Consider the following 19,556-nt stretch of genomic DNA (forward strand, 5'->3'; position numbering starts at 1 on the left):
GCAATGGGGAGGGACAAGGGGTTTTTTTGACCACCTGTTTTTGAGCAGTCCCCACAAAAATTCCACAAGTAGAAGACATGTTGTTTGTGATTATCAGTGGGAATGGCCACACCGGATTGGAACTCAAAGCCTTTTAGTGAGTTCTGCTCCAAATCCAACCAAGCAGCTTGCAGATGTAAATGTAGGTGGGAACCCTGTGCGGGAGCTTGGAAATGCAAATGCTGGGACCCTTATGGTGGGGCAACTCTTGTTGGAGGACCGTTAGGCCCGGGAATCCTGCTGTATTTTGAGCCACCAATTGATGACCATGGGTAGGTTCCTTTGCTAATGGAACACGGGCTTTGAAAGGACAGTATTGGATTTGTGGCCAACATGCTTAGCTCAGGTTACCTCCAAACTGGTCAGGGATATGGTATATTTAGTAGACTGTTGTTCTTTTTGCTACTACAAGTTCTGGGAAATCGCTTAGGAATCAAAATCTGTGATGATTTAATTAGAGAAAAGCAGTCAGCTGATGCAGCCCTGGCTGGAGGGAGCACCCCAAAACGGGGAAATGATGAACAGGCAACAGAACAAGTTACCCAACACGATGGACCAGCCCCTTGGAAACCTAAGGAATTAATCCCAGATGCCTGGGAACCCATTTATCATTTGAAGGAGATAATTAGGTTACAAGCTGTCTCGGAAATAATTACCAACCAGCCAGCCACAGCGCTTGACCTTTTTGCTGAGCAACCCACTTAAATGAGGAAAGCGGTATTTCAACATTGGATGGTATTAGATTATCTGTTGGCAGAAGAAGGAGGAGTTTGTGGGAAATTAAATGACTCGAGCTGCTGTTTGCAAGCAGATGACAGCGGAAAAGTGGTCAAACAAATAACAAAGGAAATAACGTCAGCTCGTGGACCTGTCCAAATGTTGAAAGGATGGGAATGGGACATATTTTCATAGTTAACTGGCCAGCTATGGGCTAAATGAATACGATTTCTCCTCTTATATGCTATCGCAATTCTCATCTTTTTACCATGCGTGACACCATGCTGGCGGCAGCTCTTTCAGCAGGTGCTCAAGGGGATGCCGCTAGCAGCCATGCCTACCTGATCCAGAAATGACTACAAAAGGACAGAAAAGGATGTCACTGCAAATAATAGCAAAACCCAAGAAGACTCCAGAAGAAAAAATTAAATCCATGGTAATTAAGGTTTGTAAAGACAAATACAGAGCAAATAAAAAGAGGAGGGATTAAAAGGAATGAGATGGATGAGTCTTTACAAAGAGACCGTGTGAATCGGCCTGTAGACAAGGCTAGGAAGTTATGGCTAGTGAAGTAACAGAAGAAACTAGGAGTTCTCTAGAACTGTTACTAATCATCAGAGACTGTTGATTAATCAAGGCCGTGTTAAATTCCTGAACCTAGAGCAAGGCAACAAAGACTTAAGAGCATTAGGAATGGGGTTCTTTTCTTTCTTCTCGATGCCAAGAGGGGGGTGCATATTAGAGGGGGGCGCATAGAGTAGGCAGTTCCGGAAGTCTGTATCTCCCGAATACCTCAGCCAATGGGGAAAAGGAAGAGGGTGCTGTGGCCGGGAACTTGGCATCAAAAGGGGGCTGCATCCCGCAACCGTTTGACAGACGCCATGGGAAAAGCCCCATGGACTCTCCCTGTAGTCGAAGAATGTTGCAGGACTCCTCTGTCTCCTTTTCGGATATAAACCTCAGGCATCGTGGATTAATTTTCCCTAACGGCAGCGACCTGCCGCGTGGTCTCCGTGCTCCTCTCCAGCCCCCCGGGACGTGTAAAATAGTTCCCAGCGGCTCCCACCGCGCGTTGCAGACGGCTGCGCGGCCCCGGGGCTGCCCGCAGTGCTCCCCTGCCCCGCCAGGGCTGCCCGCGGGCTGCGGAGCCGCCTCGCCACCGGCGCGGCCAGGGCCGGGGCCCTTCTCGACAGCAGCCGAGGGGCTGCGGAGCGGGCGGCTGCCGGACGATCAGCTATTTTATGCCGCGCGGTGCTGCCGCCTCCATCTAGCTCTCCATCGCGCCGCCGCCCGCCGCCCGCCTGGCGCGCTCACGCTCGGCCGCGCTCGCCGCCCGCCCAGCCTCGCCGGAAGCTCTCCCGCCCGGGCTGTGCCCCGGCTCCGCCGGCAGCTCGGCAGGGCCCGGCCGCACGCGTGCTGCGTGGCTCGGAGCAGCCGCGTTGCGCCGCAGGCGACGGGGAAGGCGGGGCGGGCCGGCGCCATCGTGGTAGCGCGAGGAGAGGAGCGCCCGGGCGGGGCGGCGAGCGGCGCGGCGGTGAGCGCTTCTGCTTCCTGTCGCTCGGCGGCCGCCCACGGCAGGTGCCGTGTGACCCCGCGGAGCGGCGGGGCCGGCCGGGCGGTGCGCGGCGAGGCTTTCGGCCAGCGGCGACCACAGCGAGAGGCTGCTGGCACTGCCCGTGCCGGTGGAGAGAGCGGGGATCCGAGGCCGGCCTTCCCCGGGCGACGAGGGGAGGCCGCCTTTGCCGCGCTGCCCTCCGTGCAGCATGTGGCCGATTCCGGCGAACCCGGGGTCTCCGCAGCGGCGCGGGCGGGAGGGAGTGGGGAGCGCGCTCGGTGCCGTGCCGGCCGCTCCCGGCCAGCGCTGCGCTGCGCCGAGGCGTTTTCCCGCCCGTCCTGGGAAGGACATAAGCGACACCGTAGTTGGAGCTTAGCTGTCAGGGGGAACAACTTCTCTCTGTGAAAAACGAAGTTCACTCTCCTGTGAGAATTTAAAGGGGTTTAATATAAAGACAATAAGAGACACATCAAATAAAGCAACGGGGTAACAGCCAGTTGCCTTGGCGCTCTGCCAAGAGCACACCTGATGCCAGAGGTCAGTCCTTTTTATACCGTTTTTACTGTCTGTTCTTTATTCATATTAAAACTTTTCCTGGAGCTGTTCTGCATGGCCACTCCTTGGTTCCGCCTTTTTAGAGCGTGCCTAGTCTTCTGCCTTGTGGTTTTATTTCTCTTGATTCTTGGGGTTGGGCCCGCTAGGCAAGAGTCGATGGTAGGGTGGATTTCTTAATTCTCCAGACAGTCAGGGCTGATTGCAGCTTTGGGCCTCTTCGTCTCTCCGGGCAGAGTGGTGATAAAATCTCCCGGACTCTCCTGGCCGCCCGTTCTCCGGGCGGAGTAGCCTTTGGGCCCTTTTGCTCCCTAGACAAAGTGTTGATTAGCAGCTTTTCGGGCCTCATCCTCTGTTCGTTTGGAGGTTATCTTACGTGCTCACACTTGCTAACATTCTTGCTAAAAAGAGAGAAAACTACATCCACACAGCAAAAAGCATTTCTAACGTTATATAATATCTACTTTATACTTTGCGAGAAGCTAATATAATATATGTTTATAACAATCCCCCCTTTTCTATTTTATAAATCATTTGGCTTGAGCAATAATTCTTTTTTCTTGGCTTCTAATGTCTGTTCGTTCTTTTCACAGATCAATTTGGCTTCTTCAAGAGGGTCTTTTATATCACTTTGTCTTTTTAATACCATAATTTTTTGTGCTGTTCCAGACATAGCCAACTTTGGGTCAGTAGGCATTGCCACAACTTGCATGCCTTGAACTATGCTGGTGATTAGCCGAATAAAGCAGGGGATCAAGCAAGGGAGAAATATTAGACTAGCTGTAGCACATAAGAGGAAGAAACCTAGCTTCTTCCACCATTCTTTCCCCAATATGCCATCCCACCAGTTAGCAGACATCATTGATTCCCATTTTTGGACTGGTACATGGGCTATTTTTCTGATTTGGTTGGCCATATCTAGAACGGCATCCCCATTGTCATCAATTTTTAAACAACAGTCCGATGTATTGAACTTCCTGCACACACCGCCTTCTTCGGCCAGTAAATAGTCTAAAGCCAGCCTATTTTGATGTATTGCAGCTCTGGTTTGGTGTTGCTGGCTGACTATTAATTCCATAGCCCCAGCTGTTTCATTGGTTATGATTTCTACAAGAGCTTGGAGTCTGATGATACGATTCAGCATGTAAATTGGGGTCTGATATCCCCAACTTCCATCTTGTGCTTAGGTAGCTGGCCCATCTGTTTCTAATATTCGTTCAGGGGGCCATTCCTCATCTTTCCATTTTTGGAATCCTCCAATTAAATCTCTTTTCTTTCTTTTGAAGTCTTCATAGAGAGGTATACCTAATTGATCTCCCACTGGTTCTGGGAAAAGGAAAAACCCTGGTTGAATGATTCTTAGTGTACAACTCCCTTTCCAATGTGAAGGGAGTCTTGGGGATGCCCTTTTCCCACATATCCAAAAGAAGCCATCTGGTGCTTTCCAATAATCACCTTCTTGTTGATTTATATTCTCCCCAAATTTGGCTATTTCTGGGATTCCAAAATAAGGATTTTTCCTCGTGTCATTACACTGAAAGAGTCCAACTTCATGATCATATACACAGTCTTTTCCTTTTTTCTGGGCTCAATACCAAGTTGGTTTTTCTGGGACCCACCACCTTGAAGTTTTGTTACTCACTTTATAGCTTTTACAGGGAGTGTTTCCTACTTCATTAAGAAAGTTTATCCCAGTTCGCCAGAGGCATTCTTCCCCTATCACTGTTGAACTTAAAATCCACCCCTCAGGTCGGTTCCCCCCTCTTATATTTGTCCGGTTCCATTTAAGGAGTTCTACCGGGCCTACGCTGCTACCTTTCCGTGGCCATTCTTCTGTCATTAAAGCTCCTCCACAGACCCAACAGTTGGTTATGTTAAGTTCTTTACCTATCCTCTCCCCCAATTCCACAAACAGGTTTTTTCCTAACCTTGGGGTTTTTTCCTCTTTGTTGTTTGAGCTTTGCATACAGGTCCTGGCGTGGTGAGGTGAATATAGGGCGAGGTTGCTGTGCTGGCTTTGTATCTTTACTTACCACTTTTACCAAAATCTTGGACCAAATTTTACCAAATCTTTTACCAAATCTTTTACCAAATCTTGGACTGTTCCCCTGGTGGCAGCTGTGGAGCAAATCTATTTTTCTCCTTTTGGACAATTGCTTCTTAGTCTGTTTCCACTTGTTCCTAAATTTTCTGTAATCCAATATTTTTCTCCTTTATGCATGCAAATACCTAATTTGGATGAGTCATAACAGTGACTGTTGGTATGGGTATGAGTAATAAGAAAGAAGCCCCGGTGTCTTTCCATGTAGAGCTTTCGATAGCATTTGTAACATGGTCTTGCCGGTGTCCCAAAAGGGACCAGGAGAAGTGACAAAAGAAGGAATAACAGAGGTCCGGCATGGCTTATACTCCCACCTCCCTTGCCTATGAGGTTGCAACCCATAGCAGGTGTATTGGATCTTCTCGGTGGCGAGTACAGTGGCCGACCCGGTCTTGCCCTCTATTTCCTTGTCACTTCCTTTGTAGCTTTTAGGCAAATTTCTTTTGGCACCTTTTTAACTGTACTATCTTATCGTATCTTAGGTGTTTCCCATTCAACAGGCACTAGTAATTCCCATCTGCAGAGCAAAGTTATTGCTTTTGTTGCTTATGATTTTGTCTGGATAGGGGGTCGATTTTGTGCTTGACACCCTTTACAACTAGGGTGTCGACGGTGTGAAATGCCAATTTCCCTCTAGATTAATTACTTATATTTGACGTGGTTGGCATGCCCCGTGTTAGAATGATTCAAACAGGGTATATGATGTGGCACTGATGGAAGTTGTGATTCTCCCCCTTCTTAATACAAATCACAGGCTAGAATCAGAACATGAGAGTTCCCTGTTTGATCCAGTCCCAACCCTTCCTGTTTGAAGTGAGAATATTCTTCTCCACGATGTCCCAGAATTTGTCCAGGGGCCACTGATATAAATTTGGCTTTTACTTCTCAGTTAGGTGTGATTCTTTGCATATCCCTTGGATTATTTAGATTGTTCTAGCTCATTGCCACCTGGTCTCCGTTTAAGAATCAATTTGGTATCACCTGGTTTGGATATTACAGTCCACTCTTCAGGTTCTTTTACAGGTCCTTTGATTCTGCTGGCATGGATCTACCCTCGTTCCTTGGTCTGGATTGCGGCCTCAGTCATCAGCAGTACCTGAAAAGGACCCTCCCATTGTGGAGTCAAAGATTGTTCTTTCCATGTTTTTACTAGTACCCATTCCCCTGAATGGATATTATGAATTTTGAACTCCAAAGCTGTGGTTTGAGGGATCATTCCTTTCAGCCGCAAATTTTCAAGTGTTCTGGCAATTGCGGTGACATATTTTTTGACACTTACTTCTCCTACTTCATAAGTGGCTGTTTCATGTTGAGCAGTAAGGAAGGGTAATCCGAACATCATCTCATAAGGAGACACTCCCAGGTCTGACCTGGGCTGTGTTCGGCCTCTCAACAGAGCCAAAGGTAAGCATTTTACCCATGACATTTGAGTTTCAATCATTAATTTTGTTAAAGTTTTTTTCAAAGTCTGGTTCACTCTTTCTACTTGGCCTGAACTTTGTGGGTGCCAGGGGGTATGTAATTCCCATTTTATTCCCAAGGCTTGAGTTATTTGTTGTAAGACTTTGGATGTAAAATGTGTTCTTCTATCTGAGTTTATTTTATTAACCATTCCATATCTGGGAATAATTTGTTCCAGAAGGGTTTTGCATACTATGTTAGCTGTAGCTCTAGTAGCAGGAACTGCTTCTACCCAACAAGTTAGGTGGTCTGCTATTACTAATAGGAACTTCCATCTCTGTACTTGAGGAAGTTTAGTGAAATCTACTTGGATACTTTGGAATGGTCGCAGAGCTAACTCACGGCCTCCTAATGTTGTTTTTCTCATTATTTTCCTAGTCACTCTTTGGCAAGTTCTACAGTTCCCAGTTATTTGTTTTGCTACCCCAAAGATTCCAATACACCCATAATTTTTTAGAAAATGATCACACAAGCTAGCTTGAGTACCCCAATGAGTTTTTTGATGCATATCTTCTAATATTCTCTTAGTGAGTGGCTTATTAAGTAACTGTCTCCCATCAGGAAGTTTCCGTTTTCCAGATTGATCTTGTTCTCCCCCTATCTTAAATAATTCTTTTTCTTCTTCTTTACTAAATTTGGGGATTTCCAATTCTCCCCTTTCTGGGGTCAGGATTAACAGAATTGGTTCAGTCCCATTTTCTGCTGCATCTTTGGCTTCTTGGTCTGCTAGGTTATTCCCTCTTATTTCTGGGGTCATCCCTTCTTGGTGTCCTTTGATATGCACTACGGCTATTTCTTCAGGCAATTTTAATGCTTCCAACACTTCTGAAATCAGGCCTTCATGTATCAGTTCTTTCCCCTTTGAATTTAGTAAACCCCTTTCTTCCCAGATCTTTCCAAAGGTATGTACTTTGAATCAGTATAGACGGTCCCCTTTTTGTGTGCTAAATGCTCCAGTGCTCTCTTTAGAGCGTATAATTCACAAGACTGCGCCGACCAATTTGAAGGTAGTTTTCCTTTTTCGATGGCCTGCATATTTATCCCATCGACTAAGGCATATCTTGACATTCTTTTTCCTTGCAAGCATCTGGATGAACCATCCACATATATTCTTTCCTCTTCTAAGAGGGCTTGTTCAGCTAGATCTTCTCGAACTTTTGTTTGGTATTGAGTAATTTCTAAGCAATCATGTGCCAGGTCATCTTTTGGTTCTCCATACAGGAATTGGGCCGGATTGAGGCTTTTGCTTGCTTCTATAGTTAGATCATTACTGTCAATCAGAATTGCTTCATATTTTAATAGCCTGGAGTCTGTTAACCATTTTTCAGCTTTTTGATTTAGCACATTTCGGACCGCATGGGGTGTGTATACAATCAGTTTACTTCCAAAGGTGAGCTTACGGCTCTCCTCCACCAAAATAGCGGTAGCTGCTATGGCTTGAATGCATACTGGCCAGCCACGGCTTACTGGGTCCAATAGTTTAGCTAAATAAGCTATTGGTCTTCTCACCCCTCCCCATTCCTGGACTAATACACCATGAGCTACTCCATTTTCTGCATTCACATATAAATGAAAGGGTTTTTCTAGTGAGGGTAAGCTTAGGGCTGGTACCGAGGCTAGTTTCAACTTCTAAATTAGTTTTTCTAATTTATTATCATCATCATCTTTGGTCCATTGTATATTGTCTCCCCCTGTTAATTTTTCATATAAAAATTTTACTGCTTGTGTATATCTTTCAATCCATAATCTGCAATATCCCAGTAGCCCCAGCAGTCTCCTAACCTCCTTTTTTGAAGAGGGAGGAGGGAGGGATAAAATCCCTGTAATTGTTTCAGGACTTAGTTGTCAGCTACCTTTGCTTATCAGGTGGCCGAGATATTTTACTTCTGATTCCACAAACTGTAATTTCCTTTTTGATGCCTTTAGTCCCTTTTTCCCAAGAAAATTTAGAAGCTTTATGGTAGCTCCTTTAACTTTCATTTCATCTTCTCCTGATATTAGAAGGTCATCTCCATATTGGATAAATTGTATTCCTGGGGGAGTGGGGAAGGTTTGTAGTATTTCTCCCAAGGCTTGCCCAAATAAATTTGGGGCCTCACAATAGCCCTGTGGCAGTTTAGTCCACCTCAACTGGTTCTTTTTCCCTGTGTTTGGATCTTCCCATTCAAAGGCAAAAATATTTCGGCTTTCCTCTGCCAGTGGGCAGGCCCAAAAGGCATTTTTAAGATCTACCACACTAAACCACTGATGTTGAGGTGGAATTTTGCTTAAAAGAGTGCAGGGATTAGGAACCATAGGGTAGCAGGCCCGTGTTCTTTTGTTTACTTCTCTTAAATCTTGCACTAATTTATAATTTCCATCAGATTTCTTTACTGGGAGAATAGGGCTATTATGAGGGGATTTACAAGGTTCTAGTGTCCCATCCTTTATTAATTCTTCTATCACTGGTTTTAAGCCTTTTCTCCCTTCTAAAGATATAGGGTACTGATGTACACAAATGGGACCTTCTCCTTTTTCAATTGTGACCCTTATGGGGTCAAGATCTAGTCCACCCCTATTCCCTTCCCTAGCCCAAACCTCTCTGTTAATTTTGCTTTCATCTTCTTGGCTAAGTTTAAACACTTTGGCCGTCATTTTCCCTTCTTCTGGTATGACTCCAATCCCCAGTTGGATTTGTAAATCCCTTCCCAATAAATTGCTGCCAGCCTCAGGAGCTAACAAAGCATCCCCTATCCCTATTTTTGTTTCCCCTTCAATAACCACATCTTTAATGACAGGGACCTTAAATCCTTCCCCCTTTGCTCCTGTTACTTTTACCATATCATTACTTACATCCCACCCTTTTGGAATATTCATCACACAAGTCTTTTCTGCCCCAGTGTCAACTATAAATTCCAATACTTCCTCTTCGGGGCCTACTTTTAAAGTTATCAAAGGCTCCAGATGGTATTTATCCCCCCAAAAATAGAGCCCATGATTTCCCTATTTTTCTTCTGTGCGTGTCTCTTGAAATCTTTTCAGATCCCTCCTCAGGTGGGGGCATTCTCTTTGATAATGCCCTTCTTCCTTGCAATAGAAACAGGCATCCCTGGGTTGTTCTTGGAATCTTGATTGTGCTGAGGTTTTATTTTTCTCTTTTCCACCATTTCTGAATCTGGAATGTTTAGGAGTGTTACCTGAGGGCTTTAGATTTTTTTTGGAAGGTACTCTCTCGCATAGTGGCTATCATGATCTTTGCTCCCACTTTGGCTTTTTCTTCATCCCTCCGGACATATATATCTTTTGAGCTTCCCTTACTAGGTCTTGTAATGGTTTCTCATACCAATCTTCTATTTTTTCCAATTTTTTTCTAATATCTGGCCAGGCATGAGTGACAAAGTGAACTCTTAGCAGGGCTTGCCCTGCTAGGGACTCCGGGTCTCTCCCAGAATATTGTTTCATATTCTTTCGGAGCCTCTCCAGCCACTCAGTCAGGGTTTCTTCCTTCCCTTGCTGCCCCTCAAAGGCCTTTCTGACATTTTGTCCTCAGAGTGCCCCCTCTTTTATTCCCTTGATTATCAAATTACAATAATCATTCATATGTCCCCTCCCAGCTTCATCATTTTGGTTCCAGTTAGGAGGTGTAATGGGCATTTTCTGATCCCCGGGTGGACCTTGTTGGTTTTCTTTTCCCCAAATTTTTATTCCAGCAATTCTAATCATTTCTCTTTCTTCTTGGGAGAATATTATTTTCATTATTGATTGCATTTCTTCCCAAGTGAAAATGTTGGGACCTAAGAACTGGTCCAACATTTCAGCTGTACCTATGGGGTCTTCTAATAATCCTTTAATTTCTTTTTTGAAATTCCTAACCTCTGTAGAGGTTAGAGGAGCACTCACAAAGCCGCTTCCCCCTCCTCCCGTAGGTACTTCTCTTAACGGAAAGAAATGAATTTCTCGGCTTCCCTCTGTTTGTTTAGCAATGGAGGGCTTGTTGGGCTGCCTCGGAGCCTTAATGGCACCTCCTGTATTCTGGTATGGTGCTCCTTCGTTAAGAAGAGGGTTGATTTGGGAAGAAAGCACCGAACTCCCCTGGGGAGGAGGGGCAGATTCAAAGTCTGGCGCTGAAGCTGAATATTCTGTGGTGCAGAGGGTGGGGGTGGGGTATGGCAGTGAAGCCAGATATTCCGGAGCACAGGAGGCGGGCACCGGGGCTAAAGCCGGGTTTCTCAAGGCAGGAGAGGTAGGGGCTGAAGCCGGGACGTGTGACCTTTCCCTTGATGCAATTGAGGGTGCTGGGATTCCCGAGATATATGGGAAGGGTGGGATCCCCGGCATGGGCGGGGGCAGGGCTCCCCCCCAGCTCCATTGGGGCGGGAGGGCTGCCGGGGGAAAGGCCCCCGGTGCGGGCGGAGGAGGGGCTGGCGGGGGAAGCCCCGGAGCCAGGGGGAGGAGGGCAGCTTCTGGTGCTGGCGGCGGAGGCAATACTTCTAAAGGGTCTCAGCCTTTTTTCTCTTCTGTTTGCTTTTCCTCTGCGGTTTCTGATATTTTGAAGACTTTGGTTCCCAGAGGTTTTGTAATTCCTGTCCAGCAAGAAGCATATTCTCTCTCCTCAGGGTGAGATGGCTCTTTTGAATTTACAAATACATTTAGAGCCTGGCAAATCCATGCCTCATCAGACCCGTATTTTGGCCAGTACACATGATCAGATCTGATTTCCTTTTTTACCCACTCTTTCATGCAGAATTGAATCATTTTTACTTTCTCTTTTCCTTTTGTAGAAGGATCAGTTTCCCAGTTTGCGAGTTTGACCCCGAGGGGACTGTCTCGGGGTATATCCTCTGGCACCCTTTTATAATTTGAACTTAATTTACTAGGTTGTTGTCCCATTTTTCCAGGAGTTCTCTATTACTCAAAATACCAATTTATCCCCCCCTTTGAAATACTAATTCATTCCTTTAAAACACCAATCTTCACTGCTGTAAAATACTACCCACCCTTTCACAGTACAAAAAACACCAAAAAATTTATTAGAGCCCACCTTCCCCAAAAACAAAGTTAACTTCGAATTACACAGTTTTTCATTGACACATTCACTCTTTTTTAATATTTGTTCACTCACTCATTCCTACTCACAACAGAATAATAAGGTACCTCTTTCAAGTCACTTGTTAGTATCCACCCATGGGTATGATATAATCCTCAGGATTCTGGGTGCTCTTGGATTTCCCTCAACCCAGCATTGCTAGCATCCAAACCCCAACCTCTCTTGGGGTACTTTTAGGCCCTGGGTGCTCTTGGGGTTTTCCTCAACCCAGCATATGGGGGGGTAGCTCCCACTTTGCAACCCCTTCTCTGGGACCCCGTCCCAGTCACCCCCGGAGATTCTTTCACTCCGCTTATCTCTCGCTTTGTCTCCTCGCTGGCCGCTGTTCTCGTGAACAAGACGGAACGGCAGCACTCAGAGACTGCCACACTCGCTTCGCAGATCTGGGGGCAACCAGCCCACGTCTCATTCACACACGCTCATCTCCCGTAACCACCCCCTTTTTCTTTGGACAATACTTCCCAGTCCTGTTTCTTTTCCAGTGTCTGTGGGATTTTTGTCGAGAGCGCTCTCTTTCATTTGCTTTATTTTTGTGTCTTTCTTGTCCTCCGGGTGTTGCCCTGCTGCCACCAAATCACGCCAGAGGATGCTAAGCAAAGGTCCTGCCAACTTGGGCGGGAGGCGCCTTACCCTTGCTTCTTGAATCCTCCCACGCTTTTCAGAGGCGAGGTGTAGCTCCGGGACGAGCCCTTAATTGTGAAAAACGAGGTTCACTCTCCTGTGAGAATTTAAAGGGTTTAATATAAAGACAATAAGAGACACATCAAATAAAGCAACGGGGTAATGGCCGGGTGCCTTGGTGCTCTGCCAAGAGCACACCTGATGCCAGAGGTGAGTCTTTTTTATACCATTTTTACTGTCTGTTCTTTATTCATATTAAAACTTTTCCTGGAGCTGTTCTGCATGGCCACTCCTTGGTTCCGCCTTTTTAGAGCATGCGTAGTCTTCTGCCTTGTGGTTTTATTTCTCTTGATTCTTGGGGTTGGGCCCGCTAGGCAAGAGTCGATGGTAGGGTGGATTTCTTAATTCTCCAGACAGACAGGGCTGATTGCAGCTTTGGGCCTCTTCGTCTCTCCGGGCAGAGTGGTGATAACGGCTCTTGGACTCTCCTGGCCGCCTGTTCTCCGGGCGGAGTAGCCTTTGGGCCCTTTTGCTCCCTAGACAAAGTGTTGATTAGCAGCTTTTCGGGCCTCATCCTCTGTTCGTTTGGAGGTTATCTTACGTGCTCACACTTGTTAACATTCTTGCTAAAAAGAGAGAAAACTACATCCACACAGCAAAAAGCATTTCTAACATTATATAATATCTACTTTATACTTTGCGAGAAGCCAATATAATATATGTTTATAACACCTCCATTGGCGACCTCCTTTTCCCTCTGATTCAGCTACCTTGTGGTAGGTGCGATGGTGCTGAAGAAGGGTGGCGGCTTGGCACAGTTGCTGTCACAGGTGGATCTTTGAGTGGCATGTGTGAGGGTAGGAGGGTACGGCACCCATAGCTGAAGGCAAAAAAGGTCAGGGCATGTCATCAGCCGCAGTCGTGCTAAGTTGTTCATCTATGCAAACTGCTTGCCGAGTTGTTCCTTTCTTAGGTAATGGGGGCTTGTATCAACCAGAACTGCAAATGGTCAGTATTTGCAGAGAAGGTTACTTGGACTGTTGTTGAAGTGAGTGTAGCAGTTTCTATGGCATTCTGCAAAAAAAGTGACAGGTCTCCCTGTGTTCCCCAGTTCTTAACAAAGATGAAGTTAACAAACCCCTGAAAAGAGGTTTTGCAAAACTTCAGGGATATTTTCCTACTAGTACTGTAGAGACAACCATAGTCACCTTGTCTTTCCAAAAGTGAAGGTTCCCTATTTTTGTCCAAGAGCATCAAGTGCTTTTGATCAGCGTTTGTGTGCATGCATTAGCCTCGTTCTTGCTCTTCCTTGGAGAACTTTTACAATACTCACATGATCTGTGTAGGCTGCAGACTGCAGTGGTGAACTTCAAGGCTTCCAGCAGAAGGGAGATGCTGTCCACGTTTTGGATTCTCCTTAGCCTGAACCTTCAATGTCCAATAACGCAGCGTTTGGTGCTCGAGGCACTGACTCTGGCGTGCCCCTGGTCAGAGACAGTCCAGCTGCGTTACCTCCACGCGTCGCTGAAGCGACTTCGGGATCAGGAAGAGAGCTTGCTGGGCTAGCTAGCTGGCTTCTTTGCAGAGGGAAACACGGCAGGAGCCGTTGATGTCGGCTCACGTTAGCTCAGAGACAAAGGAAGAGAGGGGCTGTTCAGGTCTGGCTTCTAACAGGTTTAATGCGATAGGATGAGGATGAGGTCGGATTGATGGGAATCCGCTCCTCGGAGCCTTGTCCTCAGTTTTATAGGGAATTTGAAAACCCCCTGTAACTATTCCTGAAAAGACCTGCCTTGCTAAATTAGTGCCTTTTAAGTCTTGTGTCCCCAGGATAGAACAACAAACTCACAAAGATAACAGCAGTGGATCTACAGGACTTCTGCAGGCCTTCTGGACTGCAGACATCTCTGACCAAAGGCCACAGATGACGTGTACCCTGATCCTGCCGAACGCCCGTCCGCCCTGGACTCAGCTTCAAGGTTTGATTGATACTGGTGCTGATGTAACTATCATCTCCTTCTCTGCGTGGCCTCCCTCATGGCCTTTACCCCCAGTGGGATCGGCCATCACAGGATGAGGATGAACCACACAGAGCTATTGAAGCGAACGGCCTGTGACGGTGAAGGACTCAGAGGGGCACACAGCTACAATTAGGCCTTATGTTACTACCACTTCCCTTAACCTTTGGGGACGGGATGTGTTGGCAGCCTGGGGCATACGGATCGGGACAAATTTTTAGCAGGGGTCACTGTGCGCAAAGGTGCACAGTATCCTACACTGCCTTTGCAGTGGTTGATTAACACACCAATCCGAGTCAGACTCTGCTTAGTTAGTTGAATTAAGGGCTGTTATCATGGCTTTTCAACGATTCTCACAGGAACCTTTGAATTTGGTTACTGAAGCCGACTAGCAAAAGCTCGTATACAATTAATCACCTTACGGTACCACAAAATTCAAAGAATCCTGTTCTTCTGAATCACTTTCTCTCATTGCAATCTGCAGGCAAGAGACAACTGCCCTGGGCAAAAGTCTGGGTGTGGAATTTACTCACTAACCAGTGGGAAGGCCTGCGGGAACTTATGGTTTGGGGTCGTGGCTATGCTTGCGTTTCTACAGATACTGGGGTACGGTGGCTAGCTGCAAAATGTGTTCGCCCTGCCCTACGGCACCAGAGGCAGAACAGGCAACCTCCAAATGATGACCAGAACACCAACCATCCAAGTGGCCACCAGAATGTAGATCATCAGCCATCAGACTCTTCTGATGATGACCAAGATGTTGACCATCAGGCAGATGGTCCTTCTACAAGCAGAGACTGGGATGGTCCTTCCACAAGCAGAGACTGAACTTTAAATTTCTTGTTATGGAGTCAGATCGTTAAAGCCTTAAGGACATATTTAGAATTAATAACTGATGTAAATTTCTATTTAGGATTAATAGTGGAGTTGTTATCTTATCAAACAAAAAGGGGGAATTGTAGATACCAAAATGCTGCTAGCGAGGATTTTCTTGCTATTTTCTAAGTCTGTGAGAGACTTTTCTCTCTCACAGAAGAGGTAGCAGAGTATGTAAACAACCAAGCCACCTGCAACCTTGAAAAGTCTGGTTTATGGTCTAGTAGAAAAATATTTTGACAATGGATGGTTTAGGATTTTAGCCAATCACCCCAAGGGGGGGGGGCTGATCCTTTGTCCAATTAGACTATGAAGAAAAAAGTCTGTAAAAGAGTTTGTGAAATAATTAAATGAATAAATCTTGGTGCACAATTCCTGCCTGCTGGATCTTCTCTCCTCCTCCTCCCTATGGCTGCGGGACACAGTGATACACCCTAGGGCCCAGGCCTGCGGTAATAGACCACAATTACAAGTGAACTGCAACACAAGCAGCTAACACATTCCTCCTGTGATAAATGAGTGAACGATAAATTTTGTCTTTCGCATCTATCACTTTAACATTTAGAAGTGAGAATGTACTATGTAGAAATAGTGTTAAGGTAAAATATAGGTAAGTAAAAACAAGACTAGAGTAAATTGTAACTTCGAATGAGTGGTAACATGTTGGGAAACGTAGGAAGAAACACATGATAATAAATGTCCTTTAAGTTGAGAAATTACAGAGGTGGAAACCAAGACATCTTCAAGAAACAAAGAAGATAAACCGCATGCATCCCAGGAAGTCTGTTATCTCATCAAAACTCACACCTCCCAAAGAACCCATCAACTACAAATTAGGTTGGAGACTGAGGAGGCACCGGAGGGGGGTGCCTGCCTTCAATTCTGGAGCTACTCAGAGGACCGAGGTGGCAGTGTGCTGGCGTGTGCTGGCGCAAGGGGGCAGAGACGGAGGGGGGAAAGTTGAGTGAAGTGTAAATGACTTTCTGGGCTTAAGGACTATGTTTAAAGAAGTACTAAAGTTCACAGTAAAATGAATGGAGCCACGCCTCTAGCAATATTGCTAAGTGCTCCTGCACTGTGATATGCCTTTGTTCTACTAATAAATGCTCAATATTATGCTGCTGAAAATTCCGCTTGGGAATTCATCTTTCTCACTTCTTCCCTTAAAATCAGTTCTAAGAATTTAGTGTGAAATACATTTAGGCTTGGTCCACATTATTTTTAGTTCAAATAAACACATCTAAATTTTTTCCATCTTTCCCATTAAAGGATTTTGGTTTTGGCTCATTCTTTCAGCATTTTGCCAGCAATCTGCTCAATGCTCTTTCCTTAGGAATGAAAGCTGTAGCCTGATATTACAAAGTGTTTGGTGAAACCTTTACCATGACTCTCAAGTCGCAACATGCCAGATAATCACTGGTTTTCAAAGCTGCTTGAAGATAGAAGGAAAGCGTCAAAGGTTTATGCATGAATCAGCATCCCCTTGTCACAACGTCATGCTGCAGTGATCCTTGCAGAGCTCTAAGACTGGATTTAAAGGAGAAAAGCTCAATACTGGCTCCTGAGCCAGCAGGATGAAACATCCAAGATTGTACATATATTACTTCTGTGCTAAAACTACTGTATGAAAACGTCTTACCATTATGGCAGTTTTATAGTACTCCATAGGAGACATCTCTTTAAATGACTCTAATATCCTTTCAGTGCTAAAATTGAGAAGGGGGTTGATCCATAGTTAACTCATGTAAACACGAGTGAACTACTAAGAGACAGCAAATGTTAATCACAAAACCTAAGCAGCAGGATTCGCCTTAATCTTGTCAAGATAAGAGGAACAGGATCTTTTGAAAACCGGCACAGAGATCGCTGCATCAGCCACCGAAGAACTGCGCATGCTCCAGAAAGAAAGGTAAAAAGTGCATTGTGACAAAGACTACTGATCTTCATCAGAAAGACCCTCGAGGAAGAAGAGGAGCCTTCCTCAGTGCGCCCATCAGCGTACACAGCGCATGCATGGCACGTATGCTAATGATATTAATGACTTCCGAGAAGTAATTTCTAGAACCACTCCTATCCCAAGAATTGTGATGAATGTTCATAAATTTTACACATAATGCTGGACTGTATGGAGTGCTCTGTGTGTGTGTGTTAGGAGGAGTGATCCCCCATGCACCCAGCGCCGAATAAAGCAAATACCCGCTTCTCTGACTCTGAAGCATCTCTAGGCCTGGTTTTGGGCAATTCAAAATAGGTGAATACACATTACAACTACAGCTGAAGTTGTTGCGTAGGCAGATTGAAGAGGAAAGGATTTCATCTTCATCACTCTCCTTCTTTCTTGTTTTGACAGAATTAAGAACTTGTAAAAAATCTGATATCACTGATGCTCACCACTCTTCCAATTAGACTACGCTCACTTAGGCAACGAAGTCCAGAGCTTCGGATATCTCCCGCTTCTGCCCTAGGAATTGCTTCCAGTGCTGTACCTTTGCTCCAGCTGCGAAACCAAACCAGCAGAACCAAGGAAGTTCTCTCTGAATGAACCATTGCTCTTGAAGGCTACAACGGTAGTCATGGCAGTGAACACTGCTCTTCACTGGGCCATTCCTCTGAAAAAAAACCATGCACCACCTCTCAACCTAAACCGTTAAGCCTCCTGCTGATGCTGACTGACAAAGCGTCCAACTGCACTTAGATTCCAACAGCTACTTCCAATGACCTGTCAACAGAGCTTTGCAGACTTGCAACAGAGCAACAAACTAAAGGGGCTATGTTTCATGGCTGTTTTTCAAACATCATTGACTTATGTCCCTTTGCCAGCTTAAGTGAAGGTGGCCCATCCACCTTGGTCAAAATCAGCAGAATTTTGGCCCAATTTGTTGTTACGCAACACATCATGACACAATCTCTTGGTGTTGATGCAAAATTCCCACTGAAGTGCATGTCGTTACATGACTTAAGGCTACCTACTCACAGAGTGTCCACTCCACTGCCACACCCATTTTCTGGCCACCTTGAAATGACTGAGCTGTCTTACTGTTCCCAACATTCCTCAGGGGTACGTGACCACCATAGCCTCCCTTCTGAAGTTTAGGAACCTAAGTAGTACTAGCAATAGCAGTTTATCCAAAATCCATTTGCTCCATCAACAAACTCCGAGCAAGCGCTGAGAATTAGTTTCAAGACTTCTACATATATTTACAGGGAGCTTTTTGTTTGCTTGTTTGTTTTTAAAGCAGATGGAGTAGTGCGATGTTTCCCTGAGGCTACCAGGGCTGCGAGGCAGGCAGGCAGAGCCCTGGCATGGGTGGCACAGGGGACCCCGGGCGCTGACGGCTGCCACCAGCGCAGGCCAGCTCGGAACTGGCAGGCAGGGCTGCACCCCGCGTCTGCCACAACAGCTGCAGCTTCTGCAGCCTGAAACACAGCTGGCTCAGGGGTTCAAATTAAGAGCCAAAACCTTTTGCTGCTCAATTTGGGGCAGAGAAAGGTCATCACTTCTAGCATGGCATAAGCCTGCCACTACATTTCTGTGAAGGAAAATCACCTTGTTAGAGTGAAACTCCTGAGTAAAATACTGAAGCGCTTTCAGATTCGTATTATCTGACATTTCTGTGACCTTCTTTTATACCTGCATTGTTTCCTACTGCTGGTTTTGGGCACAAGTTCTGTGTACACTATTCTGGAAACAAAAAAATAACCCAAAACCAACACCCACTCCTCCCCCACCATCACTCCTTCCCCAGCCCCAAGCCTAACAAAACCAGCCTGCAGAATGTGCAGGATTTCAAATGAGAACAAGCATAGATGGGACATCAAAAGATGGATTCTCCTTAGACATTTGTGCATGCAGTGCTCTGCAATCAACTCCTAAATTCTACTCCTCGTACACCAAATATTTGTCTTGGGAACTCCTTGTTCTCCATTCCAACCCTTCTGAGAGGGTAATCGAGGAGTTACTCTACATATTTTAAGCACATGTTGCACTAGTCAAATCCAATGCACAGCATTACTTGACTAACTGAGGCGGTGGCAAGGTCAATTAAGACCTGTTCATGTCTTAATTTGGAGCTCTTCCAACTGCTTGAAAAGTGAAGCCTTGGACGTTGAAGGTTCAGACTAAGGAGAATCCAAAATGTGGACAGCATCTCCCTTCTGCTGGAAGCCTTGAAGTTCACCACTGCAGTCTGCAGCCTACACAGATCATGTGAGTATTGTAAAAGTTCTCCAAGGAAGAGCAAGAACGAGGCTAATGCATGCACACAAACGCTGATCAAAAGCACTTGATGCTCTTGGACAAAAATAGGGAACCTTCACTTTTGGAAAGACAAGGTGACTATGGTTGTCTCTACAGTACTAGTAGGAAAATATCCCTGAAGTTTTGCAAAACCTCTTTTCAGGGGTTTGTTAACTTCATTTTTGTTAAGAACTGGGGAACACAGGGAGACCTGTCACTTTTTTTGCAGAATGCCATAGAAACTGCTACACTCACTTCAACAACAGTCCAAGTAACCTTCTCTGCAAATACTG

This window comes from Aphelocoma coerulescens, unplaced genomic scaffold (genome assembly GCF_041296385.1).
Source record: "Aphelocoma coerulescens isolate FSJ_1873_10779 unplaced genomic scaffold, UR_Acoe_1.0 HiC_scaffold_85, whole genome shotgun sequence".
NCBI classification, from domain to species: Eukaryota; Metazoa; Chordata; class Aves; order Passeriformes; family Corvidae; genus Aphelocoma; species Aphelocoma coerulescens.